Source organism: Coturnix japonica, chromosome 1 (assembly GCF_001577835.2).
Source record: "Coturnix japonica isolate 7356 chromosome 1, Coturnix japonica 2.1, whole genome shotgun sequence".
NCBI classification, from domain to species: Eukaryota; Metazoa; Chordata; class Aves; order Galliformes; family Phasianidae; genus Coturnix; species Coturnix japonica.
Window position 1 is genome coordinate 40,378,056 of NC_029516.1, and position 7,894 is coordinate 40,385,949.

The following is a 7,894-nucleotide window of genomic DNA, read 5'->3' on the forward strand; positions in this document are numbered from 1 at the left end:
TTTTGTGAAATCTGTTGCATGCAATTTGAACAGCCACTATACACTGACATGCTGGGTTACAACCACCCCGGGTGTAGAGAGTTATGCTGACAGTCAACCTATGAATTCAAAACTCTGTACATAAAAGTAGGTATTGTTAATGCTGTGCTTAAAACTATTCCACCAAAGAAAAGAACTTAATAATATGGGGGTGGTAAAGATTAAGCTATATGAAAGCATAGCTTTCCACAGCACAGTGTTGGAGTTATTTTTCTTATGTACAACCACTACAGAGCTTTCATTTCCCTTAGCAGCATCCAATCAAAAAAATGCAAAAATGGCAGATGACTAAAGCTTGCTTAATGACAAACAACACACAGTTTTCTCAGTGTCTGCATTAGCTAATGAAAATAGAAGCCAAAAGAATCAGGAGCAGATCCATTACGTGGTTTTGCCTTTGTGTAAATTGACTTTATTTATGTTTAAGCTTACAGATAAACAGTTTGCAATTCCAGAAACTGCCTATATATTCAGTCTGTTGATGTGATATCTTTTGTTTCTTGAAAGCTTCTGAAGATAAAATAATAATAATAATAATTCCTCTTTCTATAACATTTTATCATCACAGATAATGAGAGTGTAGAATTATAGTTTACTCACCCACACACTGAAGATAATTGTATCATTCCTACACCCTGATTGGCTGAAGATTGCAAGGGATGTATTTATTTTCTTTGTCCTTTCTTTTTTGTTCTTTCTTTTTGGAAACTTGAACGTCCTCTTTCCCTGGTTTTCCTGCTTGTTTATCTACAACCTCTAATTCAAATTTATACCAAATATGCTTGACCACACTCCCAAATCACAGGAATTCATTCTTGCTATTATTATTTCTGCTGTCACAAAGATTCAAAAATAGAAATATCTTTTTATTATTATTTTTATTATTCAGGCAAGGAGAAGAAAGAGTATTGAACAAACACATTACATTAAAGTAATACAATATAAAGTGAATTTCCCCTAGATTTCAAGCTAATTATTTTTTCCAGTTTGGTTATACACAACCGAGAAACATTTAAAGGGATGCAAATTAGAAGATGGTTAATACACAACCTATGTTGTGTATCTGCCAGTCTTCAAGCAGAAGATCACGCTTCCCCATCCAACACCATTTTCAAGTTTTACAGCTTAGTGTAACCATTTTAATTGTTTTTTTTCTGCAAGGCATGAAGATAAACCATGCATGAATCAATACATGAATGAGTCAGCCTCTGGTCTATCTCACTGATGTACTCATCATTTATATCCTTGCATAATTTACAGAAATTGAAAGTGTAGTGAGGCTTTGCATTCAGCTGAATGTGGCTTGTTTACACAGCCCAATAGGGTTTCACGTTCCAGAAAAGCTGATTCTGTAGGGATTGCTCAGACAGGATAAAAACATTTAAAGCTTTGTGCTAAAATAGATGCAGTTAAGTACCTAGATGTCCCAGCACTTTTAGCCAAATCTTAATGAGAACACTGACAACTTGGCTTTGTCGTGCATGGTCTCACTTAATTCAGAGGTAGTTGGGGCTCCCTGCACAAAATTCAATAGGCTGGAGTATCAGCCTTTGGCTGTAGGAAAGACTAAGATTCATCCCAGTGAACTGCAGCTGATTGAAAGTTAGGCATCTAAACTAGTTTACCTGTCCAGGTTCATGCAGCAACTGAGATACCTCCCTCACCTGGCTGTACCTCTCACAACTAGGATTCACCTTCAGAGATTACCAGCTCTTGGATGTCATCCTCAGTTTTCCACTTCCACTAACTTTAACAGGATGTGAGACCACAAAAGCAAGACACATTAACTATTCCCAGCACTTCCAGAAAAATACCCTTATTATCAGCATGTTTCCTTCTGTTTTCTGAACCCACTCTCGTCATACATCACAGGAATTAGAACTAATGGGAACAAAATCCCTGCCAGGTTTCCTCAGAGCTCTTCTCCTTTGACAATAGTGTTTTCCCCCATTCTCTCCACTTTCACACATACACACCCCACCATTCCCCAGCCAACAATGGAGATGGGAGGGGGGCGAACCCTGCAGACTGTCTGCCTCGGCAGACTGTTATTTTGGATTTCATTGACCTTTGGTAGGGCAGCTCTTTCTGATCGCTGTCTTGGTTGTATTCTCCAGAGGATGTGGCTTTTATATTATGAATTTTGAAAGATTCTGGGGAAGGATTTCTGTCTCTCAAAAGCCCTATATCTGTTTGAAGTGTTTGGGTTTATCTCTGACAATTACAGAACCGAAGCAGTCTGTAGGTGAGGAAAGGTTTCTGTTTGTTGTTTGTAAGCTATTTTCACTTTGGCTGTAGCTGTCAAGGGGGATTTCACAGCAATCCACATTACATCTCACCCCTGTAGCTGATATCAGAGCAACCTTTGCTGCTTGCATAGAAAAAAGACTCAAGGAGACGCATTACCTTGTAAAGAAAAGGAACAAAAAATATTTGCAGAACCAACCTAGAGCTCCTCATCTGCCTTCAAAAAGAAACATGGGGTCATGATGTTAATGAATTATTGTTATTTCCTAGAGGCACAGATGAAGTGCTTGGTTTTATGCAAATCAGAAGTCTCAAACCATCCCTGTCCCATTAGCACGGCACATCAAACACCACAAGCTTATTTTTGGTTCATCTGAAGGCTGAGGATTTACACCACTAACAACAGCCACGCATCTGGTCACATACACTCAGGAAATGAACAACTCTGCATGAACCGAAGAGAGCGAGGGTGCAATAAAAACATATCCTGCAAAGGGATCTGTGAGGGGAAATGGGAGGAGAGCTCAGCTTGCAAGAGAAGAACAAAGCCTGTCTCTCCCCAGACTCCACTCTTCAGCAAAATACCACACAGGAAAGGCCCTGAAATCCAAAACATCACTGAGGAGATATTTCAGTCTGTGTGAAGGTCAACACCCAGGGTGCTGAGAGGGCACCAAGAGGCACATCATGACAAAGCCTGGCCTTCCTGCAGAGACTGGACCTGGGCCCCAGAAATGCTCATGAAGGCGCTGAGCTTCTCCCATCATCCAAAGACTTAAAGTAAGCAGTCAAGGCAGTATCTACTTCTGAAGTAAGAAACTTCACGTTTTATTTGACTTTGCGATGTGTAGTTTGCACCTTTGTTTCTGTAACCACAGACATCTTTTGGAAACAGAGTTAAGCAGCAAGCAAGCCCAGAAGGTCTGGGAGAAGATACAAGAGTGTGTCTCTTAGTATTCCTGATAACCCCAAAGCAAAACAGAGATATAAAATATGTAAGATTTCTTTATCACATTATGATGGGGTGAGAAGGAGCTTCAATTCCATCATTGGGGTTGGTGGGCTTCTTTTCCCTCCAGGACTTCACTCTTACCCACCTGAGGTAGAAAAAAGCTTCACCAACATGACTGGAATGTGTGTTTCCAGAAGGAAAATCAGGACAAGGCAGCCACTGGATGGGTCGAGTAGTAAATGCACCTACCCTTGCTTAAAGAGCATTGAATGATGACATTTTGGTGACTTTGGCTGTTTTGGTGACATAGTATATCTAGTGATGCCATGAAAGTGATCTTCCTGTTTGCAGAGAGATGCACGCACTATAAGACATGTGCTTTACTGATATCTTGGCCACCTGCTGTCTTGCTTTATCTGATTAACATTTCTTTGATTTTTCATGTAACCAGTATATCCATTCCCACAGTTAATACCATGGCATACATGGTATGCATGGACATGTTTTATTCATATATTTAGAGACCTAGAACTACAATTATTTTAAAATAATTAGCCATGGCAGAGGAGAACTAAATCAAATGATAAGCAAACATGGTGAAACATAAAATGGATTATTTCCTCTCTCATGTTACCAATAAATGGCAAAAAATTTTGATGTGTTTGGCAGTGCTCCACTTCCTTTACTTCACAGCTGTGAGAAATGAGAGAGGTATTTTGTGATAATGCAGGCATACTACATCTAAAAACAAATACAGCATTATCTCTCCTTTGCCTAGAAGAAAATGAGAGCAAAGTTAAACTCACATCTTCAGAACAGTGCCGACAGATCATTGAACACATGCAGACAGGAGTGGTGCTTGGGTCACTCAGGCTAATGGTGCTATTTGTGGAGATGATTCAAAGTGCTCCAAGTCTATAACCACCTAATTGGCCTCAGTGGACTTCAGATCTCTGCTTCCTCATGACAAAGGTAAGAATCTGCTCAAGCTTATCTGAGAATTTCAAGTTTGTCTCTAAGTTATAGTAAAGCAAGTGGTATAGTCTGTACTTTCTTGTAATTGTTGTGATTTCTTGCAGTAGACAGATGAGGTGGTATATCGCTCCTCAGACCTGGATGAGATGCATACTTCTATTTGAGAAATCAAAAGTCATAACAGAATTAGGTGCTTGAAGACTCCTGACAGAAAAAGGCTAAAGAAGATAAGAAAAATTGCACACAGCAGCAAAAACAGACTGTGAATATTGAAAGCAGGTATTTACTGTAACTGTAAGAGGAAATCCTTGAAATAATTTTCAAGAGGCTCAGCCTTACAACTGAATTGAAGGCTTATTCTATTTCCATTTCTTTTAGGACCCTGGATGAATATTTTAAACACAAGCTCGATTTTCAAGTTTTGATTTAGCCTCTGCATGTGATCACATCTGCCAGGTGATCCAACCCACTGACGCTACCTGCCCACCTAAGGGAAGTTGATCTCCCTGGCTGAAGGATCAGGAGGAGTACTGCCAACCTGGACAGGGTTTCTCATCTTGAACCAGGAGACAGGAAGAGTATGTTCACATTGTGAAATGCAACATCAGGTGGAAGAGCAGTACTGGGAGAGAGACCTTACTTTGCCCTACCACTCAGCATCATGCTGCAGCAGGGAGAGGGCTATGGTCCCTCTGGTACTCCTTATTCTCCATGTAGAGAGCAGCAGATGGCAGTGATCAGATCCAGCCTTGCTGATCTTGCACCACCATGGATATGGAGCAGCCACATGGTGAGAGCACTGGAAAAGAAGCTTAAAATCTGCTCTAGCTGTTTCCCAGCAGGTGTTTACTTCCTCCCAGCTGACAAGCGTGACTTGCTCTACAAACACACACACCCCTTTGTGGACAAAGTCAAGCAAGCAAACCTTCGGCAGCAATTTAAGTTTGTGTGACTTTGCTCTTAGACACTTTAAGAGCAATTATATGGCAGGTAACTGCCTCTCCACTGGGAGGTGGCAACAAAGGGCTGGGAGTTCAAAGATGTGACAGAGTCATTTATTCAGTTATGATAATAACCAGGGTGTAAATTACAACAGACTGTGAAACAGAATTGCTATTAGATTTAACAGCAGATGGGTAATTGTTCCCAATCCCGACAATACTGAAACATGCACCTCAATGATATCAACCCCATGTGAAATGAGTGGGCTCAAGCTCAAAGCCTCCAGTGTGGATTTAGTTATAAGTGCAGAAACCAGGGACATCCCTGAGCAAGCTGAGATGGATGGATGGCTGTATAAGGTGAGGAGCTGCAGCTGGATGAGGCATAAAACCAAGGCCCTGATTATGGCGTCCACTCATCAAAGCTCTTATCATTTTAACTTTCAAAGAAAAGAACATGACGCCTTGTTTCCTATTTTAATCCAGGTCATTAACTAATTTTTCCCTTTCAGTGTAAATAGTTTTCCTTTGTGGTGGCATTCTGTGCTGCTGGGTGCCCTGACAGTGCTACACTGGTGTCTTCCCTGACTGAAGTCACAGTAAGGGAAAATAATTTTAGCCAAAACATTTTTTGTCAGTGATATCTTGGTTGAAAATCCCTCTACATCTATCTCTCAGCTGTAAATCTGCCCCAACACTTCCTGTAATCTTTGTCATGAAGCTCCACTGCACACAAATCAAATCAAGAGAAGCTTTCACTGGTGTGGAATACAACAGAGAGCATTTCCCAGGCTGTATGTCCTGATTAAATGCATTTTGCTCCCAAATTTCCAGCACAGTTTAGATTTTTATGTGCTGTTCTGTTGCAAAAATAGTCCTTACTCAAGACCAGTCTGCAGTCTTCAGAACTATCACAGTGTTAAATGGAACCTGGAATACCTATACCAGAGATAATTCCATCACAGATCATTCCCCTCTGTTGGTGAAAGCTCGGTTTTGGCCACCTATAGAGCCACTATCCAGCTATCTGTGTGAATGTACAGGAAAGCACATGTATGTATTAAGTTGAGAACAACCAGTTTCACTTCACAGCAGATGTTAACAGCCTGGTGCTCCTAGCCAAATACCTGATACATTGTTCCATGTTTATTAACCACCAATTTATAGGCCAGATATTTAGCCAGTGCACATCTGGACTGCTCTGCTGAGGTTGCTCCTCTGTATTAAGCAAGCTGCAGTCTGTAGCATATCTCACATTACCTAACATTCTCATATTTATAAATAAAGTATTTTAGACAGATAGAAGCATTCTTTAATGTTTTGACTGGAAAGCAGAGCACTGTCGTCTTTTGAAATGTGTGTTAGAGTGGCAGGGACAGGACAGATAGTGAGTGAAAATATACAGTGGGGTTTTATTTTCTTGCATCCATGCATAACTGATCCAAAGATTCTAGAGTATGGAACGTAAAGTGCTGCTCAGCACTGACAAAAGCACCAGGTGTTACCTGATGAAAAGAAATTGGTTCAGAGTTGCAGAAACAAGACATTTCAAATGTCCTCAGGCTTTCCTCTGTGAAATCAAACACTTATCATAGAATACTGAGGTTACCAAATTCACACTACATCTCACTGAAGCATATGTTTTTGAACCAAAAGGCCACAGTGTTCAGTGTGAGGTCACCAATAGCTGTAACACCCAGCGCACCCCATACAAGAATGAGCCAGTCACCTTATATGAGTCAGTCATGAGTGACCTGGCTTGTCACTTCAGATAATTTTCACAAACAGACCAGTCAGGACCTGTGGATCCAATTGTTGGTATACCTTAGTTGAGCAGAGTTTGCAAACCAGGACTTGATGGGCCAGATTGACCAGCCCCTTATGTCTCCCATGTGCTGATGAAACTCCACCAACACTGCTGGTTGTACATGGAGGTACTTGGAGGGGCTGCCAGAGGGTTTCCACCAAAATGCATTCAATGGGAATTTTAAGCAACAGGACTGACTGTGCTCCAAGCAAAAAACAAAGGAAGAAAAAATAATTTAGTTGTTAAATGTTTTGATTTTAAAATGCATCTAATTACATGCAAATTTAGTCATGTTTCTTTTTTATTTTTATTTTTATTTTTTCCAGAGTCCTAAACTTTTGAATAAATCATACTGCTCCTGCCACTCACAGTGCTGTCAAATTACTTGTCAAAATCAGAGTGGTCAGGTGGGTCTATTTCCAGCCCCTGCACAGGCTACATTACCTGCTGCTTTCAGATGAGCTGTTAGTTCAGACAGGCTGCATGAGAAAAGGGGCGTGAGAGCATTTCTGGGCTTTCTACCAGGCTAGTGATTTGTTAGTGTTCTAGCCATGCCAGTGCATGCTGAAGTGTTTTGTCCCTCCTCTGAAAGAAACCTTGTCAGCATCAGAGAGCCTATAAATTCCATCGATCTGAAATAATGTTTAATGATCAGCTACAAAATCCCTTTGGCTACAAACCAAACATTGCGCTGCTTTGCAGGAGAATGTAAATGGTGTGAACAATCACCTCCACAGCTCCTGTTCCCACTTGCTCTCCAGCTTTGGCAAGGGCAGGGATATGAATTCCTTCACGTTCCCATTTGCAGGGTGATAACAGCACTAATGACAGCAGTGTTGACAAGGTGAGGTCATTTATCAGTCTCCTGCCTGACCTTACTGGGAGCTCAACTACAAATGACGCACCAGGTGTCACTGGGTGCTGTCGCCTGTC

General features: G+C 41.0%; 1 long non-coding RNA gene across 1 annotated transcript; it reads left to right on the plus strand.

The window, feature by feature from the left end:
- The first annotated feature begins 2,558 nt into the window (after positions 1-2,558).
- LOC116653242 lies at positions 2,559-7,145 on the plus strand. Its single transcript, XR_004306788.1, has 3 exons — positions 2,559-4,210; positions 4,318-4,492; positions 4,592-7,145. It is a non-coding gene; the product is annotated as an uncharacterized LOC116653242 (long non-coding RNA).
- The last annotated feature ends 749 nt before the right edge of the window (positions 7,146-7,894 follow it).